The sequence below is a fragment of the Ranitomeya variabilis genome, chromosome 1, assembly GCF_051348905.1.
Source record: "Ranitomeya variabilis isolate aRanVar5 chromosome 1, aRanVar5.hap1, whole genome shotgun sequence".
Taxonomy (NCBI): Eukaryota; Metazoa; Chordata; class Amphibia; order Anura; family Dendrobatidae; genus Ranitomeya; species Ranitomeya variabilis.
In genome coordinates, this window is record NC_135232.1 from 236,394,960 (window position 1) to 236,417,226 (window position 22,267).

The window sequence follows — 22,267 nt, forward strand, 5'->3', positions numbered from 1 at the left end:
AGGGCTTGTGTGCCACTGCTGTGTGTGCTATCTCTCATTCAGTGGGCTATAGAAAGCCTATTTATTTATTTATTTTTTTTCTTATTATTTGGTTTCTAAAGTCTCCCTGAAAAAAAAAAAAAAACATAAAAAAACAGTGGGAGAGTAATATTGCCCTTTCAGCTTGTGTGCCAGTCTTGACTCCTGGGTGTGCCACCTCTCTCCCTCTCATTCAGTGGGCCATAGAAAGCCTATTTATTTATTTTTTTAAATATTATTGGGTTTCTAAAGTCTCCCTGAAAGAACAAAAAATACATAAAAAAACAGTGGGAGAGTAATATTGCCCTTTCAGCTTGTGTGCCAGTCTTGACTCCTGGGTGTGCCACCTCTCTCTCATTCAGTGGGCCATAGAAAGCATTTTTTTTTTTTTCCTTGATTTGTGTTCTAAAATCTACCTCAACACAAAAACACTACATCAATCAGTGGGAGAAAAATATTGGCCTCAGTCAGGGCTTGTGTGCCACTGCTGTGTGTGCTATCTCTCATTCAGTGGGCTATAGAAAGCCTATTTATTTATTTATTTATTTTCTTATTATTTGGTTTCTAAAGTCTCCCTGAAAAAAAAAAAAAAACATAAAAAAACAGTGGGAGAGTAATATTGCCCTTTCAGCTTGTGTGCCAGTCTTGACTCCTGGGTGTGCCACCTCTCTCCCTCTCATTCAGTGGGCCATAGAAAGCCTATTTATTTATTTTTTAAAATATTATTGGGTTTCTAAAGTCTCCCTGAAAAAACAAAAAATACATAAAAAAACAGTGGGAGAGTAATATTGCCCTTTCAGCTTGTGTGCCAGTCTTGACTCCTGGGTGTGCCACCTCTCTCTCATTCAGTGGGCCATAGAAAGCATTTTTTTTTTTTTTTTCCTTGATTTGTGTTCTAAAATCTACCTCAACACAAAAACACTACATCAATCAGTGGGAGAAAAATATTGGCCTCAGTCAGGGCTTGTGTGCCACTGCTGTGTGTGCTATCTCTCATTCAGTGGGCTATAGAAAGCCTATTTATTTATTTATTTTTTTTCTTATTATTTGGTTTCTAAAGTCTCCCTGAAAAAAAAAAAAAAAACATAAAAAAACAGTGGGAGAGTAATATTGCCCTTTCAGCTTGTGTGCCAGTCTTGACTCCTGGGTGTGCCACCTCTCTCCCTCTCATTCAGTGGGCCATAGAAAGCCTATTTATTTATTTTTTTAAATATTATTGGGTTTCTAGTCTCCCTGAAAAAACAAAAAATACATAAAAAAACAGTGGGAGAGTAATATTGCCCTTTCAGCTTGTGTGCCAGTCTTGACTCCTGGGTGTGCCACCTCTCTCTCATTCAGTGGGCCATAGAAAGCATTTTTTTTTTTTTCCTTGATTTGTGTTCTAAAATCTACCTCAACACAAAAACACTACATCAATCAGTGGGAGAAAAATATTGGCCTCAGTCAGGGCTTGTGTGCCACTGCTGTGTGTGCTATCTCTCATTCAGTGGGCTATAGAAAGCCTATTTATTAATTTATTTTTTTTCTTATTATTTGGTTTCTAAAGTCTCCCTGAAAAAAAAAAAAAAAACATAAAAAAACAGTGGGAGAGTAATATTGCCCTTTCAGCTTGTGTGCCAGTCTTGACTCCTGGGTGTGCCACCTCTCTCCCTCTCATTCAGTGGGCCATAGAAAGCCTATTTATTTTTTTTTTTAAATATTATTGGGTTTCTAAAGTCTCCCTGAAAAAACAAAAAATACATAAAAAAACAGTGGGAGAGTAATATTGCCCTTTCAGCTTGTGTGCCAGTCTTGACTCCTGGGTGTGCCACCTCTCTCTCATTCAGTGGGCCATAGAAAGCATTTTTTTTTTTTCCTTGATTTGTGTTCTAAAATCTACCTCAACACAAAAACACTACATCAATCAGTGGGAGAAAAATATTGGCCTCAGTCAGGGCTTGTGTGCCACTGCTGTGTGTGCTATCTCTCATTCAGTGGGCTATAGAAAGCCTATTTATTTATTTATTTTTTTTCTTATTATTTGGTTTCTAAAGTCTCCCTGAAAAAAAAAAAAAAACATAAAAAAACAGTGGGAGAGTAATATTGCCCTTTCAGCTTGTGTGCCAGTCTTGACTCCTGGGTGTGCCACCTCTCTCCCTCTCATTCAGTGGGCCATAGAAAGCCTATTTATTATTTTTTTTAAATATTATTGGGTTTCTAAAGTCTCCCTGAAAAAACAAAAAATACATAAAAAAACAGTGGGAGAGTAATATTGCCCTTTCAGCTTGTGTGCCAGTCTTGACTCCTGGGTGTGCCACCTCTCTCTCATTCAGTGGGCCATAGAAAGCATTTTTTTTTTTTCCTTGATTTGTGTTCTAAAATCTACCTCAACACAAAAACACTACATCAATCAGTGGGAGAAAAATATTGGCCTCAGTCAGGGCTTGTGTGCCACTGCTGTGTGTGCTATCTCTCATTCAGTGGGCTATAGAAAGCCTATTTATTTATTTATTATTTTTCTTATTATTTGGTTTCTAAAGTCTCCCTGAAAAAAAAAAAAAAACATAAAAAAACAGTGGGAGAGTAATATTGCCCTTTCAGCTTGTGTGCCAGTCTTGACTCCTGGGTGTGCCACCTCTCTCCCTCTCATTCAGTGGGCCATAGAAAGCCTATTTATTTTTTTTTTTAAATATTATTGGGTTTCTAAAGTCTCCCTTAAAAAACAAAAAATACATAAAAAAACAGTGGGAGAGTAATATTGCCCTTTCAGCTTGTGTGCCAGGCTTGACTCCTGGGTGTGCCACCTCTCTCCCTCTCATTCAGTGGGCCATAGAAAGCCTATTTATTTCTTTTTTTAAATATTATTGGGTTTCTAAAGTCTCCCTGAAAAAAAAAAAAATACATAAAAAAACAGTGGGAGAGTAATATTGCCCTTTCAGCTTGTGTGCCAGTCTTGACTCCTGGGTGTGCCACCTCTCTCTCTCATTCAGTGGGCTATAGAAAGCCTATTTTTATTTTTTTTTTTTAATATTATTTGGTTTCTAAAGTCTCCCTGAAATAAAAAAAAAACTTAAAAAAACAGTGGGAGAGTAATATTGCCCTTTCAGCTTGTGCGCCAGTCTTGACTCCTGGGTGTGCCACCTCTCTCTCTCTAATTGTGGGCCATAGAAAGCCTTTTTTTTTTTCTTTTTTTTTTTAATATTATTTGGTTTCTAAAGTCTCCCTTAAAAAACAAAAAATACATAAAAAAACAGTGGGAGAGTAATATTGCCCTTTCAGCTTGTGTGCCAGGCTTGACTCCTGGGTGTGCCACCTCTCTCCCTCTCATTCAGTGGGCCATAGAAAGCCTATTTATTTTTTTTTTTAAATATTATTGGGTTTCTAAAGTCTCCCTGAAAAAAAAAAAATACATAAAAAAACAGTGGGAGAGTAATATTGCCCTTTCAGCTTGTGTGCCAGGCTTGACTCCTGGGTGTGCCACCTCTCTCCCTCTCATTCAGTGGGCCATAGAAAGCCTATTTATTTATTTTTTTTAATATTATTTGGTTTCTAAAGTCTCCCTTAAAAAACAAAAAATACATAAAAAAACAGTGGGAGAGTAATATTGCCCTTTCAGCTTGTGTGCCAGGCTTGACTCCTGGGTGTGCCACCTCTCTCCCTCTCATTCAGTGGGCCATAGAAAGCCTATTTATTTATTTTTTTAAATATTATTGGGTTTCTAAAGTCTCCCTGAAAAAACAAAAAATACATAAAAAAACAGTGGGAGAGTAATATTGCCCTTTCAGCTTGTGTGCCAGTCTTGACTCCTGGGTGTGCCACCTCTCTCTCATTCAGTGGGCCATAGAAAGCATTTTTTTTTTTTTCCTTGATTTGTGTTCTAAAATCTACCTCAACACAAAAACACTACATCAATCAGTGGGAGAAAAATATTGGCCTCATTCAGGGCTTGTGTGCCACTGCTGTGTGTGCTATCTCTCATTCAGTGGGCTATAGAAAGCCTATTTATTTATTTATTTTTTTTCTTATTATTTGGTTTCTAAAGTCTCCCTGAAAAAAAAAAAAAAACATAAAAAAACAGTGGGAGAGTAATATTGCCCTTTCAGCTTGTGTGCCAGTCTTGACTCCTGGGTGTGCCACCTCTCTCCCTCTCATTCAGTGGGCCATAGAAAGCCTATTTATTTATTTTTTTAAATATTATTGGGTTTCTAAAGTCTCCCTGAAAGAACAAAAAATACATAAAAAAACAGTGGGAGAGTAATATTGCCCTTTCAGCTTGTGTGCCAGTCTTGACTCCTGGGTGTGCCACCTCTCTCTCATTCAGTGGGCCATAGAAAGCATTTTTTTTTTTTTCCTTGATTTGTGTTCTAAAATCTACCTCAACACAAAAACACTACATCAATCAGTGGGAGAAAAATATTGGCCTCAGTCAGGGCTTGTGTGCCACTGCTGTGTGTGCTATCTCTCATTCAGTGGGCTATAGAAAGCCTATTTATTTATTTATTTATTTTCTTATTATTTGGTTTCTAAAGTCTCCCTGAAAAAAAAAAAAAAACATAAAAAAACAGTGGGAGAGTAATATTGCCCTTTCAGCTTGTGTGCCAGTCTTGACTCCTGGGTGTGCCACCTCTCTCCCTCTCATTCAGTGGGCCATAGAAAGCCTATTTATTTATTTTTTAAAATATTATTGGGTTTCTAAAGTCTCCCTGAAAAAACAAAAAATACATAAAAAAACAGTGGGAGAGTAATATTGCCCTTTCAGCTTGTGTGCCAGTCTTGACTCCTGGGTGTGCCACCTCTCTCTCATTCAGTGGGCCATAGAAAGCATTTTTTTTTTTTTTTTCCTTGATTTGTGTTCTAAAATCTACCTCAACACAAAAACACTACATCAATCAGTGGGAGAAAAATATTGGCCTCAGTCAGGGCTTGTGTGCCACTGCTGTGTGTGCTATCTCTCATTCAGTGGGCTATAGAAAGCCTATTTATTTATTTATTTTTTTTCTTATTATTTGGTTTCTAAAGTCTCCCTGAAAAAAAAAAAAAAAACATAAAAAAACAGTGGGAGAGTAATATTGCCCTTTCAGCTTGTGTGCCAGTCTTGACTCCTGGGTGTGCCACCTCTCTCCCTCTCATTCAGTGGGCCATAGAAAGCCTATTTATTTATTTTTTTAAATATTATTGGGTTTCTAGTCTCCCTGAAAAAACAAAAAATACATAAAAAAACAGTGGGAGAGTAATATTGCCCTTTCAGCTTGTGTGCCAGTCTTGACTCCTGGGTGTGCCACCTCTCTCTCATTCAGTGGGCCATAGAAAGCATTTTTTTTTTTTTCCTTGATTTGTGTTCTAAAATCTACCTCAACACAAAAACACTACATCAATCAGTGGGAGAAAAATATTGGCCTCAGTCAGGGCTTGTGTGCCACTGCTGTGTGTGCTATCTCTCATTCAGTGGGCTATAGAAAGCCTATTTATTAATTTATTTTTTTTCTTATTATTTGGTTTCTAAAGTCTCCCTGAAAAAAAAAAAAAAAACATAAAAAAACAGTGGGAGAGTAATATTGCCCTTTCAGCTTGTGTGCCAGTCTTGACTCCTGGGTGTGCCACCTCTCTCCCTCTCATTCAGTGGGCCATAGAAAGCCTATTTATTTTTTTTTTTAAATATTATTGGGTTTCTAAAGTCTCCCTGAAAAAACAAAAAATACATAAAAAAACAGTGGGAGAGTAATATTGCCCTTTCAGCTTGTGTGCCAGTCTTGACTCCTGGGTGTGCCACCTCTCTCTCATTCAGTGGGCCATAGAAAGCATTTTTTTTTTTTCCTTGATTTGTGTTCTAAAATCTACCTCAACACAAAAACACTACATCAATCAGTGGGAGAAAAATATTGGCCTCAGTCAGGGCTTGTGTGCCACTGCTGTGTGTGCTATCTCTCATTCAGTGGGCTATAGAAAGCCTATTTATTTATTTATTTTTTTTCTTATTATTTGGTTTCTAAAGTCTCCCTGAAAAAAAAAAAAAAACATAAAAAAACAGTGGGAGAGTAATATTGCCCTTTCAGCTTGTGTGCCAGTCTTGACTCCTGGGTGTGCCACCTCTCTCCCTCTCATTCAGTGGGCCATAGAAAGCCTATTTATTATTTTTTTTAAATATTATTGGGTTTCTAAAGTCTCCCTGAAAAAACAAAAAATACATAAAAAAACAGTGGGAGAGTAATATTGCCCTTTCAGCTTGTGTGCCAGTCTTGACTCCTGGGTGTGCCACCTCTCTCTCATTCAGTGGGCCATAGAAAGCATTTTTTTTTTTTCCTTGATTTGTGTTCTAAAATCTACCTCAACACAAAAACACTACATCAATCAGTGGGAGAAAAATATTGGCCTCAGTCAGGGCTTGTGTGCCACTGCTGTGTGTGCTATCTCTCATTCAGTGGGCTATAGAAAGCCTATTTATTTATTTATTATTTTTCTTATTATTTGGTTTCTAAAGTCTCCCTGAAAAAAAAAAAAAAACATAAAAAAACAGTGGGAGAGTAATATTGCCCTTTCAGCTTGTGTGCCAGTCTTGACTCCTGGGTGTGCCACCTCTCTCCCTCTCATTCAGTGGGCCATAGAAAGCCTATTTATTTTTTTTTTTAAATATTATTGGGTTTCTAAAGTCTCCCTTAAAAAACAAAAAATACATAAAAAAACAGTGGGAGAGTAATATTGCCCTTTCAGCTTGTGTGCCAGGCTTGACTCCTGGGTGTGCCACCTCTCTCCCTCTCATTCAGTGGGCCATAGAAAGCCTATTTATTTCTTTTTTTAAATATTATTGGGTTTCTAAAGTCTCCCTGAAAAAAAAAAAAATACATAAAAAAACAGTGGGAGAGTAATATTGCCCTTTCAGCTTGTGTGCCAGTCTTGACTCCTGGGTGTGCCACCTCTCTCTCTCATTCAGTGGGCTATAGAAAGCCTATTTTTATTTTTTTTTTTAATATTATTTGGTTTCTAAAGTCTCCCTGAAATAAAAAAAAAACTTAAAAAAACAGTGGGAGAGTAATATTGCCCTTTCAGCTTGTGCGCCAGTCTTGACTCCTGGGTGTGCCACCTCTCTCTCTCTAATTGTGGGCCATAGAAAGCCTTTTTTTTTTTCTTTTTTTTTTTAATATTATTTGGTTTCTAAAGTCTCCCTTAAAAAACAAAAAATACATAAAAAAACAGTGGGAGAGTAATATTGCCCTTTCAGCTTGTGTGCCAGGCTTGACTCCTGGGTGTGCCACCTCTCTCCCTCTCATTCAGTGGGCCATAGAAAGCCTATTTATTTTTTTTTTTAAATATTATTGGGTTTCTAAAGTCTCCCTGAAAAAAAAAAAATACATAAAAAAACAGTGGGAGAGTAATATTGCCCTTTCAGCTTGTGTGCCAGGCTTGACTCCTGGGTGTGCCACCTCTCTCCCTCTCATTCAGTGGGCCATAGAAAGCCTATTTATTTATTTTTTTTAATATTATTTGGTTTCTAAAGTCTCCCTTAAAAAACAAAAAATACATAAAAAAACAGTGGGAGAGTAATATTGCCCTTTCAGCTTGTGTGCCAGTCTTGACTCCTGGGTGTGCCACCTCTCTCCCTCTCATTCAGTGGGCCATAGAAAGCCTATTTATTTTTTTTTTTTAAATATTATTGGGTTTCTAAAGTCTCCCTGAAAAAAAAAAATACATAAAAAAACAGTGGGAGAGTAATATTGCCCTTTCAGCTTGTGTGCCAGTCTTGACTCCTGGGTGTGCCACCTCTCTCTCTCTAATTGTGGGCCATAGAAAGCCTTTTTTTTTTTTTTTTTTTTTTAATATTATTTGGTTTCTAAAGTCTCCCTGAGAAAAAAAAATAAATAAATTAGGTGGGAGATTAATATTGACATTAGTGCTTGAGTGACAGTCCTGCGTGTGTGTCATCTCTGTGATTTTGTGCCACAGAAAACAGAGTGTGTAACATTGTGCCTGATTCTCCTTGTGGTCTCACCAACCTGTTAAGGGATATTGAAATCATACTGAAGTTATAGCTCACCGTGTAAGTTGTTTGACAGCAACAAATAAAGTTACTTTGGTTAAGATTTTAAAACAATGAGGAAGTCTGGTGCAAGAGGTCGTCGTGGGCGTTCATTGTCAGCTGGTAATGATGGTAGTGGTAGTGGAGCATCAGGTGGTCGTGGGGATAAAAATATTCCACCTAAGTCTGGAGCTGTGGAGCCAGTTTCGTCGTCAGGCTACACAAGGCCTCGAACGCTCTCTTTTCTGGGAGTAGGAAAACCGCTTTTAAAGGCGGAGCAGCAACAGCAAGTTTTGGCTTACATTGCAGACTCAGCCTCTAGCTCTTTTGCCTCCTCTTCCGAAACTGGTAAATGTAAAAGCAGCGCGTCGCTTGTGGATGTTCACGGTCAGGGACAAGTCGCTTCCTTGTCCTCCTCAGCAAAAACTACAACAAGAGAGAAGGATGCAGCAGGCGACACAACGGGTCACTCCATGGAGCTCTTTACACATACCGTCCCTGGCTTAGAAAGTGAAACATTTAACAGGCCATGCCCATTACAAGTATATTCTGACATGGAGTGCACTGATGCACAGCCACAGCCAGAGTACTATGCTGCTCCTTTGACTCAGACCACCACATTGCCCTCTCAGGGTACAGATCCACAATCAGACCCTGATGAGACTATGTTGCCCCGCCACGAACGCTATACCACCGACCGACACAGTGACACAGACGAAGTTGCACACGAGCTCGAAGAGGAGGTAATAGATGACCCAGTTATTGACCCCGATTGGCAGCCATTGGGGGAACAGGGTGCAGGCGGCAGTAGTTCAGAAGCGGAGGTGGAGGAGGGGCCGCAGCAGGCATCAACATCGCAACAGGTTCCATCTGCCGGGCCCGTATCTGGCCCAAAACGCGTGTCAAAGCCAAAACCTGTTGGAGCACAGCGTTGCCATCCGGTTAAAGCTCAGTCTGCAATCCCTGAAAAGGGATCCGAGTCTAGGAAGAGTGCAGTCTGGCATTTTTTTAAACAACATCCAACTGATCAGCGCAAAGTCATCTGTCAAAAATGTTCAACTAGCTTAAGCAGAGGTCAGAATCTGAAAAGTCTAAATACTAGTTGCATGCATAGACACTTAACCACCATGCATTTTCAAGCCTGGACTAACTACCAAACGTCCCTCAAGGTTGTAGCACCCTCGGCCAATGAAGCTAGTCAGCAACGCAACATCCCTTCCGTCACTGTAAGGCCACCATTTTCCGCACCACCGGCAGTATCTGTGCAGGTTTCTTTGCCAGCCAAAAGCAGTCAGGGTCAGGGAATCACCAGTTTTGTAGGAGGAAATATTGCATCTAGGGCACCGGCGGAAACAATACCGTCTCCAACCGTCTCTCAGTCTGCCATGTACACCGGCACACCCGAAAGTTCCACGATCTCCAGCTCTCCAGTCCAGCTCACCCTACATGAGACTCTGGTTAGAAAAAGGAAGTACTTATCCTCGCATCCGCGTACACAGTGTTTTAACGCCCACATAGCTAGACTAATCTCGTTAGAGATGATGCCCTACCGGTTAGTTGAAAGCGAAGCTTTCAAAGCCCTGATGGAGTACGCTGAACCACGATACGAGCTACCCAGTCGACACTTTTTTTCCAGAAAAGCCATCCCAGCCCTGCACCAGCATGTTAAACAGCGCATCGTCCATGCACTCAGGCAATCTGTGAGTACAAAGGTGCACCTGACTACAGATGCATGGACCAGTAGGCATGGCCAGGGACGTTATGTGTCCATCACGGCACACTGGGTGAATGTGGTGGATGCAGGGTCCACAGGCGACATCAATTTAGGGACAGTTGTGCCTAGCCCACGGTCTAGGAAACAGTTGGCTGTAGGCGTTCGCACCCCCTCCTCCTCCTCCTCGTCCTCCTGCAGAAGCTACAGCTCTTCCACAGAACGCAGTCTGCCAACCACTCCATCGGCAGATGACACTGTTGCACACCAGTTGTCCCATTATGGGCCAGCTACTGCCAAGCGTCAGCAGGCTGTATTGGCTATGAAGTGCTTGGGCGACAACAGACACACCGCGGAAGTTCTGTCCGAGTTCTTGCAACAAGAAACGCAGTCGTGGCTGGGCACAGTAGATCTTGAGGCAGGCAAGGTAGTGAGTGATAACGGAAGGAATTTCATGGCTGCCATCTCCCTTTCCCAACTGAAACACATTCCTTGCCTGGCTCACACCTTAAACCTGGTGGTGCAGTGCTTATTGAAAACTTATCCTGGGTTCTCCGACCTGCTCCTCAAAGTGCATGCACTTTGCTCACATATCCGACGTTCGCCTGTACACGCCAGCCGTATGCAGACCTATCAGCGGTCTTTGAACCTTCCCCAGCATCGCCTAATCATAGACGTTGCAACAAGGTGGAACTCAACACTGCACATGCTTCAGAGACTGTGCGAACAGAGGCGTGCTGTTATTTATTTGTGGGAGGATACACGGGCAGGCAGTAGGATGGCAGACATGGAGTTGTCAGGTGTGCAGTGGTCTAAGATACAAGACATGTGTCAAGTCCTTCAGTGTTTTGAGGAATGCACACGGCTGGTTAGTGCAGACAACGCCGTAATAAGCATGAGCATCCCCCTAATGCGTCTGCTGATGCAAAGTTTGACGCACATAAAGGAGCAGGCGTCTGCACCAGAGGAAGAGGAAAGCCTTGATGACAGTCAGCCATTGTCTGGTCAGGGCAGTGTACAGGACGAGGTAGCGGGCGAAGAGGAGGTGGAGGACGAGGAGGATGATGGGGATGAGTATATTTTTAATGCCGAACCTTTCCCGGGGGCACAGGAAATTGGTTGCGTGTCACGGCCGGGTTCTGGTTTTTTGAGGGACACAAGTGACGTAGATTTGCCTGCAACTGCCCCTCAACCAATCACAACCGGAGATTTTACAACTGGAACTTTGGCCCACATGGCGGATTATGCCTTACGTATCCTAAAAAGGGACACACGCATTACGAAAATGATGAACGATGACGATTACTGGTTGGCCTGCCTCCTTGATCCACGCTATAAAGGCAAATTGCAAAATATTATGCCACATGAGAACTTGGAACTAATATTAGCAACCAAACAATCAACTCTTGTTGACCGTTTGCTTCAGGCATTCCCAGCACACAGCGCACGTGATCGTTCTCACACGAGCTCCAGGGGGCAGCAGACTAGGAGTGTTAGGGGTGCACACATCAGAAGTGGCGTTGGACAGAGGGGTTTTCTGACCAGGTTGTGGAGTGATTTTGCTATGACCGCAGACAGGACAGGTACTGCTGCATCAATTGAAAGTGACAGGAGACAACATTTGTCCAGTATGGTTACTAACTATTTTTCATCCCTTATCGATGTTCTCCCTCAACCGTCATTCCCATTTGATTACTGGGCCTCCAAATTAGACACCTGGCCAGAATTGGCAGAATATGCATTGCAGGAGCTTGCTTGCCCGGCAGCAAGTGTCCTATCAGAAAGAGTATTCAGTGCTGCAGGTTCAATATTAACCGAAAAAAGGACTCGTCTGGCTACCCAAAATGTTGACGATCTAACATTCATTAAAATGAACCACAACTGGATTTCGAAATCTTTTGCCCCACCTTGCCCGGCCGACACCTAGCTTTCCTATGAAAGGCTCTTGCTTGTGAATTACTTTTCTAATGTCTAATTTGCTGCAGCTGATTGTACAGCATACGACATGTTTACACCTCCCTAAATGGCCAAACTCCCCACACGGGGCCGTGGTATCGCGACTTGGCGCAAGCACCCGTGAGACTGCTGTTTGTCTGAAGAGGTGGGTGTGCTCGCTTTTGGTTGACGGCATTGCTACTGGGTCCCTCATAGTACAATGTAGTGTCTCTGGCGGTGGTGGTGCGCACCCAACGTCAGACACACCGTTGTAACATAAGGGGCCCTGGGGCGGTCCCGCCGGCCTCTAGAGAGTTCCCCCCTACCCCAGCTCAAAATGTGCTCTACCACATGCAAAATTATGTCGCACAGCTCCACCAATCTTTAGTCTATTCGCTGACATCATTCAATGTCTGGCACTGACAATACAAATTTGTAGACATCTACGATGCAACTTAAAGTAGTCTGTGTCTGTGTCCTATATTGGCACCATTAAATAGTTACTGCCAAATTACTATGTCAGAAACTCAGCAGATGAGCCCACCCCTGTACCTAAGTATGCCACCTTTTTTTTTGCTTTGGTTGTTTTGCGAGACATTAACATCTATTTATATTTTGGGAGTACTGGGACAGACACTCCTTGCACTACTCCTCCACTCACCACCAAGCTGCCCGTGTATCCATGTAACTGCTGTAAAACTGCCATGAGCCTATTGTTTGTTATTTTAGGCCTTTGAAGCCTGTCTGCGGTCCCTCCTTCCACTAGTCCTCCACTGACCAGACCACTGCTGCCCGTGTACCCCTGGAACCAATTATAAAGTGCCTACAGCCAGCCCATTTTTTTATGTTAGGCCTTTGAAGCCTGTCTGCGGTCCCTCCTTCCACTAGTCCTCCACTGGCCAGACCACTGCTGCCCGTGTACCCCTGGAACCAATTATAAAGTGCCTACAGCCAGCCCATTTTTTTATGTTAGGCCTTTGAAGCCTGTCTGCGGTCCCTCCTTCCACTAGTCCTCCACTGACCAGACCACTGCTGCCCGTGTACCCCTGGAACCAATTATAAAGTGCCTACAGCCAGCCCATTTTCTTATGTTAGGCCTTTGAAGACTGTCTGCGGTCCCTACTTTAAATACTCCTCCACTGACCACCAAGCTGCCTGCCCGTGTATCCATGTAACCGCTGTAAAACTGCCATGAGCCTATTGTTTGTTATTTTAGGCCTTTGAAGCCTGTCTGCGGTCCCTCCTTCCACTAGTCCTCCACTGACCAGACCACTGCTGCCCGTGTACCCCTGGAACCAATTATAAAGTGCCTACAGCCAGCCCATTTTTTTATGTTAGGCCTTTGAAGCCTGTCTGCGGTCCCTCCTTCCACTAGTCCTCCACTGGCCAGACCACTGCTGCCCGTGTACCCCTGGAACCAATTATAAAGTGCCTACAGCCAGCCCATTTTTTTATGTTAGGCCTTTGAAGCCTGTCTGCGGTCCCTCCTTCCACTAGTCCTCCACTGACCAGACCACTGCTGCCCGTGTACCCCTGGAACCAATTATAAAGTGCCTACAGCCAGCCCATTTTCTTATGTTAGGCCTTTGAAGCCTGTCTGCGGTCCCTACTTTAAATACTCCTCCACTGACCACCAAGCTGCCTGCCCGTGTATCCATGTAACCGCTGTAAAACTGCCATGAGCCTATTGTTTGTTATTTTAGGCCTTTGAAGCCTGTCTGCGGTCCCTCCTTCCACTAGTCCTCCACTGACCAGACCACTGCTGCCCGTGTACCCCTGGAACCAATTATAAAGTGCCTACAGCCAGCCCATTTTTTTATGTTAGGCCTTTGAAGCCTGTCTGCGGTCCCTCCTTCCACTAGTCCTCCACTGACCAGACCACTGCTGCCCGTGTACCCCTGGAACCAATTATAAAGTGCCTACAGCCAGCCCATTTTCTTATGTTAGGCCTTTGAAGCCTGTCTGCGGTCCCTCCTTCCACTAGTCCTCCACTGACCAGACCACTGCTGCCCGTGTACCCCTGGAACCAATTATAAAGTGCCTACAGCCAGCCCATTTTCTTATGTTAGGCCTTTGAAGCCTGTCTGCGGTCCCTACTTTAAATACTCCTCCACTGACCACCAAGCTGCCTGCCCGTGTATCCATGTAACCGCTGTAAAACTGCCATGAGCCTATTGTTTGTTATTTTAGGCCTTTGAAGCCTGTCTGCGGTCCCTCCTTCCACTAGTCCTCCACTGACCAGACCACTGCTGCCCGTGTACCCCTGGAACCAATTATAAAGTGCCTACAGCCAGCCCATTTTCTTATGTTAGGCCTTTGAAGCCTGTCTGCGGTCCCTACTTTAAATACTCCTCCACTGACCACCAAGCTGCCTGCCCGTGTATCCATGTAACCGCTGTAAAACTGCCATGAGCCTATTGTTTGTTATGTTAGGCCTTTGATAGCCTGTCTGCGGTCCCTACTTTAAATACTCCTCCACTCACCACCAAGCTGCCTGCCCGTCTATCCATGTAACCGCTGTAAAACTGCAATGAGCCTATTGTTTGTTATTTTAGGCCTTTGATAGCCTGTCTGCGGCCCCTACTTGCAATACTCCTCCACTGACCACAATGCTGCCTGGAGTGCCTGCCTGTGTATCCATGTAACCGATGTAAAACTGCCATGACTGCCTACTGTTTGTTATTTTAGGCCTTTGATAGCCTGTCTGCAGCCCCTACTTGCAATACTCCTCCACTGACCACACCAATGCTGCCCGTGTACCCCTGGAACCTATTTAAAAGTTCATAGAGCCTAGTTATATATTTTATTTACTATTAATAAGGCCATGATGGACTACGCTGTACCACGCTACAAGCTAACCAGTCGACACTTCTTTTGCGAGAAAAGCCATCCCAACCCTCCACCAGCATGTAGAAGACCGCATTGTCCATGCACTCTGGCAATCTGTGAGTACAAAGGTGCACCTGACAACAGACGCATGGACCTGTAGGCATGGCCACGGAAGATTACGTGTCCATTACGGCGCAATGGGTTAATGTGGTGGATGCATGGTCCACAGGGGACAGGCTACTAAGTCTGTCTGCAGTCCCTAATTCAAATTGTCCTCCACTGTCTAAATCGGAGCTTCCACCTTCTGGCTTTCGGCCTATAGTATCAGAAATTAAACTGCATTTGGCCTTCAACTTTGGTTAGGGCCTACTAACGGCTTCTGCCCCTCCCTGGTGTTGCCCTCAACTAAATAAAGCTGAGCTTCAACCTTCTGCTCCAAATTACCATTTTAAAAAATGCAATAGGCTTTTCCGGCCTACTAAAGGTGTCTGTCTGTGTGCCCCTGCCTGGTGTTGTCCTCAACTAAATAAAGCTGAGCTTCAACCTTCTGCTCCAAATTACCATTTTAAAAAATGCAATAGGCTTTTCCGGCCTACTAAAGGTGTCTGTCTGTGTGCCCCTGCCTGGTGTTGTCCTCAACTAAATAAAGCTGAGCTTCAACCTTCCGGCTCTCATTAAGTGGTTTTAAAAAAAAAAAATGGTGGTTAGGGCCTACTAACGGCTTCTGCCCCTCCCTGGTGTTGCCCTCAACTAAATAAAGCTGAGCTTCAACCTTCTGCTCCAAATTACCATTTTAAAAAATGCAATAGGCTTTTCCGGCCTACTAAAGGTGTCTGTCTGTGTGCCCCTGCCTGGTGTTGTCCTCAACTAAATAAAGCTGAGCTTCAACCTTCCGGCTCTCATTAAGTGGTTTTAAAAAAAAAAAATGGTGGTTAGGGCCTACTAACGGCTTCTGCCCCTCCCTGGTGTTGCCCTCAACTAAATAAAGCTGAGCTTCAACCTTCTGCTCCAAATTACCATTTTAAAAAATGCAATAGGCTTTTCCGGCCTACTAAAGGTGTCTGTCTGTGTGCCCCTGCCTGGTGTTGTCCTCAACTAAATAAAGCTGAGCTTCAACCTTCCGGCTCTCATTAAGTGGTTTTAAAAAAAAAAAAATGGTGGTTAGGGCCTACTAACGGCTTCTGCCCCTCCCTGGTGTTGTCCTCAACTAAATAAAGCTGAGCTTCAACCTTCTGCTCCAAATTACCATTTTAAAAAATGCAATAGGCTTTTCCGGCCTACTAAAGGTGTCTGTCTGTGTGCCCCTGCCTGGTGTTGTCCTCAACTAAATAAAGCTGAGCTTCAACCTTCTGCTCCAAATTACCATTTTAAAAAATGCAATAGGCTTTTCCGGCCTACTAAAGGTGTCTGTCTGTGTGCCCCTGCCTGGTGTTGTCCTCAACTAAATAAAGCTGAGCTTCAACCTTCCGGCTCTCATTAAGTGGTTTTAAAAAAAAAAAATGGTGGTTAGGGCCTACTAACGGCTTCTGCCCCTCCCTGGTGTTGCCCTCAACTAAATAAAGCTGAGCTTCAACCTTCTGCTCCAAATTACCATTTTAAAAAATGCAATAGGCTTTTCCGGCCTACTAAAGGTGTCTGTCTGTGTGCCCCTGCCTGGTGTTGTCCTCAACTAAATAAAGCTGAGCTTCAACCTTCCGGCTCTCATTAAGTGGTTTTAAAAAAAAAAATGGTGGTTAGGGCCTACTAACGGCTTCTGCCCCTCCCTGGTGTTGCCCTCAACTAAATAAAGCTGAGCTTCAACCTTCTGCTCCAAATTACCATTTTAAAAAATGCAATAGGCTTTTCCGGCCTACTAAAGGTGTCTGTCTGAGTGCCCCTGCCTGGTGTTGTCCTCAACTAAATAAAGCTGAGCTTCAACCTTCCGGCTCTCATTAAGTGGTTTTAAAAAAAAAAAATGGTGGTTAGGGCCTACTAACGGCTTCTGCCCCTCCCTGGTGTTGTCCTCAACTAAATAAAGCTGAGCTTCAACCTTCTGCTCCAAATTACCATTTTAAAAAATGCAATAGGCTTTTCCGGCCTACTAAAGGTGTCTGTCTGTGTGCCCCTGCCTGGTGTTGTCCTCAACTAAATAAAGCTGAGCTTCAACCTTCTGCTCCAAATTACCATTTTAAAAAATGCAATAGGCTTTTCCGGCCTACTAAAGGTGTCTGTCTGTGTGCCCCTGCCTGGTGTTGTCCTCAACTAAATAAAGCTGAGCTTCAACCTTCTGCTCCAAATTACCATTTTAAAAAATGCAATAGGCTTTTCCGGCCTACTAAAGGTGTCTGTCTGTGTGCCCCTGCCTGGTGTTGTCCTCAACTAAATAAAGCTGAGCTTCAACCTTCCGGCTCTCATTAAGTGGTTTTAAAAAAAAAAAATGGTGGTTAGGGCCTACTAACGGCTTCTGCCCCTCCCTGGTGTTGCCCTCAACTAAATAAAGCTGAGCTTCAACCTTCTGCTCCAAATTACCATTTTAAAAAATGCAATAGGCTTTTCCGGCCTACTAAAGGTGTCTGTCTGTGTGCCCCTGCCTGGTGTTGTCCTCAACTAAATAAAGCTGAGCTTCAACCTTCCGGCTCTCATTAAGTGGTTTTAAAAAAAAAAAATGGTGGTTAGGGCCTACTAACGGCTTCTGCCCCTCCCTGGTGTTGCCCTCAACTAAATAAAGCTGAGCTTCAACCTTCTGCTCCAAATTACCATTTTAAAAAATGCAATAGGCTTTTCCGGCCTACTAAAGGTGTCTGTCTGTGTGCCCCTGCCTGGTGTTGTCCTCAACTAAATAAAGCTGAGCTTCAACCTTCCGGCTCTCATTAAGTGGTTTAAAAAAAAAAAAATGGTGGTTAGGGCCTACTAACGGCTTCTGCCCCTCCCTGGTGTTGCCCTCAACTAAATAAAGCTGAGCTTCAACCTTCTGCTCCAAATTACCATTTTAAAAAATGCAATAGGCTTTTCCGGCCTACTAAAGGTGTCTGTCTGTGTGCCCCTGCCTGGTGTTGTCCTCAACTAAATAAAGCTGAGCTTCAACCTTCTGCTCCAAATTACCATTTTAAAAAATGCAATAGGCTTTTCCGGCCTACTAAAGGTGTCTGCCCCTCCCTGGTGTTGTCCTCAACTGAACAAAGCTGAGCTTCCACATTCTGGCTTTCGCCCTATACTATCAGATATTAAACTGCATTTGGCCTACTAGTGTGGTTAGGCCCTTGAAACAGTGTCTGCTGCTCTTGGGTTTACTACTCCACTGAACAAAGCAATGCCGCCTGTTTAGTCCTGTTACCAATTTTGAACTGCATGTAGCCTACTTTATTCTTTGGCCCTATATCTGTTTCCTCCTCATCCTGCCCATTGCCCAGCCACTGCTAAATGAGTCTGCTGGTACATTGACCTAGACCACTACATTCCCCTTGTACTCTACACAGCCAGAATCTGACCCTGCTGAAAGTAAGGTTCCCCTTCCCGCATGTTATACCACCTTACACAGGGACAAAGAGGAAGGTGCAGATGAAAGTGCAGGTTCCTTCATCAGGTGGGGGGGCATACTCGTTGGCGACGTCACTGGCACAGGGCCCCTCAGAGTACGCAAAAGTGTCGCTGCTGGTGGGAGGCGCCCCCGCCATGCAAACACACCGCCGTACTTTGAGGGGCCCTGTGCCAGTGGCAATGCGAACGAGTGGGCCCCCCCTGCTTGCTCAGGATCACAGCACTTGCAACTTTTAAATACTTACCTTTCCCTGCAACACCGCCGTGACGTAGTCCGCATTTCCTGGGCCCACGAAAAACTTGAGCCAGCCCTACTCCCCCCACAACTTTCCCCCAATTCCCTATGCCCAACTATTATTATACAGTTAATTAAGATTGGCAAGCTTCAGAAACAAGAATGGATGTTTTTGGCATTAAAATGGGCACTGTAGGTGTTTTCCTGGCCTCCACTCACTGCCGACTATGCTTCCCCATTGACTTGCATTGGGTTTCGTGTTTCGGTCGATCCCCGACTTTTAGCGATAATCGGCCGACTGCACTCGACTCGACTCTGGACAAAATTGGGTTTCCCAAAACCCTACTCGATCTTAAAAAAATGAAAGTCGCTCAACCCTACTGAATAGCATACTGGCCTACAGTTAGGGACCCTTGGTGGAGGTTAAAGAGAGCCTCAGTAGTAGAGGCCAGACATCCCGGTTCATTGAAAACACAACAAAAAGTCTCCATGAATACAGACAACTGGGAGACTATGGGATCGTCTAGCTGCCAGAGAGGATTAACCCATGCCAAGGCATACCCCTCCAGATGGGAAATCAAAAAGGCTACTTTTGCACGATCAGTAGGGTATTGCTGGGGCAAAAGTTCGAAATGGAGGCAGCATTGATTAAGAAAACCCTGACACAGTTTGGGATCACCACTGTACCGAGGTGGTTTAGCCAAATGGGGAGGAGGGTGGAGAGCGGAAGCTGAGGCAGATGTAGAATCGGCCGACTGCTAAGAGAGCAACCAGTCATCCACCTAAGCCATATAACTAAGAATATGGGCCTGTGTGTCTCGCTGCTGAGCCACCTCCTGCAGTAGGCCAGCTAGCTGGGAAGCATTCCCAGGATCCATAGACTGAAGCGAGGAGAGTCGGGTGTCCATTGTTTTTATGAAGGACATGATACGGGTCTGATTCTCCTGTAAAAAAACAGCTCTTTCTGAGCGGCAGAAGCTCCAGCGGGGTCCATGGCCTGTGCTTACTATTAGGATTCAGGAAGAACCCGAGAGTGGACCCTCTGGGTCGTGGCTCCAGAGCCCCTGAGGGCGAGTGGGCCAGATGGAACCACCCCCTATACAGGGAGGGTTAGGAGCAGGCCCAAGGGGGATGGAGACATAACTGCTAGAGCCAAAGGGGCGACTACAAGGAGGAGAGGAAAAGAGACAGAGGACTGAAGGTGACGGACAGAAGCAGGGAGAACAGGGTGACAAGACTTGATGCCTGACTGGTACGGTTGAGGCACAGGAGTGGCACCGCAGAGACACCGGACAGATGCGGCAGAGACACCAGGCAAGCACAACATAGACACAGGACTGGTATGGCAGAGACACAGGGTGAGTGCGGCAGTGGCACAAGGCTGGCACAGCAGTGACATAAGGCAGGCACAGCAGAGACTCTGGGCTGGCACGGCAGAGACACAGGGCAGGAATGGCAGGGACATGGGACTGGAACGGCAGATACACAAGGCAGGCACGGCAGAGACTCTGGGCTGGCACGGTAGAGACACAGGACTGGAATGGCAGAAACACAAGGCAGGCACGGCAGAGACACAGGACTGGAATGGCAGGGACACAGGACTGGAACGGCAGGGACACAGGACTGGAATGGCAGGGACACAGGGCTAGAACGGCAGAGACAAAAAGGACCTGAGAATAAAGAAGGCGCTGGCAAGAAATGCAACGAATTTCCCTAAGTAGCACAGGCATCTTACCTAGGAAGACATCGGGAAGAAATACCAGATGGGCACCTTATTGAGGAAGAGCCAGCAGGTCGCGACCTCCCAGAGAACCCAGCGGCGGAGGAGGCGCGACTGCGCATGCACGAGGAGACGACGTGCTGAGATCCGGAGAAGACAGAGGAGGAGCGGCGAGTGATCGAGTCGGGAGCGTGCCAAGGAATGGGAGAAGACAGGTAAGTATCCGAGGCCGTGACATTACCCCCATTAATTTTCCCTCCTGTCACCCACCACTTGCTAGAAAATACCGCAATCTCTCTAACATAAAACCCATTCTTTTGACTTCCACTCCATCGCTGTCAGTTTCTGGAGCGCTTTTGAAAGCCAATTCCGACTGCAATAAGCTGCACACTATCCACGGCTCCTTTAACCCCTTAACGACCGCCGATACGCCTTTTAACGTCGGCCGCTAAGGGTACTTAATCCACAGCGCCGTTAATTAACGGCGCTGTGGAAAAAGTGAATAGCGCCCCCCAGAGTCGGATTTTCTCTGGGGTCTCGGTTGCCGAGGGTAGCCGAGACCCCAGAGAACATGATTCGGGGGGGTTTTACCGACCCCCAGGTTGCGATCGCCGGTAATTAACCGTTTACCGGCGGTCGCAACAAAAAAAAAAAAACGCGATTTGCCGTTTAATTTCTCTGTCCTCCGATGTGATCGCACATCGGAGGACAGAGAAATGTGGTCCCCGATGGCCCCCAATAGCCCCCCAATACTTACCTACCTCCCCCGGTGCTCCTCGTGGCTCCCGATGGGCGCCGCCATCTTTTTTCCGGGAAAAAATTGCGGGCGCACGCGCAGTACGCCCGCCGCCCGGCACCTGGAAGATCTCTGGGGTCTCGGCTGCCGGGGTAGCCGAGACCCCAAAGAACATGATCGGGGTCGGTTTTGCACCGACCCCTGCTTTGCGATCGCCGGTAATTAACAGTTTACCGGCGACCGCAAAAAAAAAAAAAAAAAAAAAAAGCGATCAGTTATTTCTCTGTCCTCTGATGTGATTGCACATCAGAGGACAGAGAAATAGGGGGATTCGGGGACCCTAACATACTCACCCGGTGTCCCTGGGTCCTCTTCTGTCTTCTCCTGCCAGCCGGCTTTTTCATCATGGCGGGCGCATGCGCAGTGCGCCCGCCATCTGCTGCCATCTGCCGGCCGGCAGGAGAAGACGAGTTGGGGCTAAAATTAGGGTTAGGGTTAGGGTTAGAGTTAGGGTTAGGGTTAGGGTTAGAGTTAGGGTTAGGGTTAGGGTTAGGGTTAGAGTTAGGGTTAGGGTTAGGGTTAGAGTTAGGGTTAGGGTTAGGGTTAGGGATAGAGTTAGGGTTAGGGCTAAATTTAGGGTTAGGGTTAGGGCTAGGGTTAGGGTTAGGCTACTTTCACACTAGCGTTTTTTGGCTTCCGTCGCAATGCGTCGGAGAAAAAACGCATCCTGCAAAAGTGCTTGCAGGATGCGTTTTTCTCCATTGGCTTGCATTAGCGACGCATTGCGACGGATTGCCACATGTCGCATCCGTCGTGCGACGGATGCGTCGTGCTTTGGCGGACCGTCGGCACAAAAAAAACTACATGTAACTTTTTTGTGCGACGTGCCCGCCATTTCCGACCACGCATGCGTGGCCGGAACTCCGCCCCCGCCTCCCCGCACCTCACAATGGGGCAGCGGATGCGTTGAAAAAACAGCATCCGCTGCACCCGTTGTGCGGCGCTTACAACGCTAGCGTCGGTACGTCGGCCTGACACACTGCGATGGGCCGAATACGACGCTAGTGTGAAAGTAGCCTTAGGCTTCTTTCACACTTGCGTCGGTACGGGGCGGTCGCAATGCGTCGGCCCGACGTACCGACGCACATTGTGAAAATTGTGCACAACGTGGGCAGCGGATGCAGTTTTTCAATGCATCCGCTGCCCAGTCTATGTCCTGGGGAGGAGGGGGCAGAGTTACGGCCACGCATGCGCGGAAATGGCGGACGCGACGTACAAAAAAAAGGTTACATTGAACTTTTTTTGTGACGACGGGGGCTAAAGTTATGGTTAGGGTTGGGCCTAAAGTTAGGGTTGGGGCTAAAGTTAGGGTTAGAGTTGGGATTAGGGTTAGGATTAGGGTTAGGGTTGGGATTAGGGTTAGGGGTGTGTTGGATTTAGGGTTTTGATTAGGGTTATGGTTAGGGTTGAGATTAGGGCTGTTTTGGGGTTAGGGTTGTGATTATTGTTAGGGTTGTGATTAGGATTATGGATCGGGTTGAGATTAGGGTTAGGGGTGTGTTGGAGTTAGGGTTGGA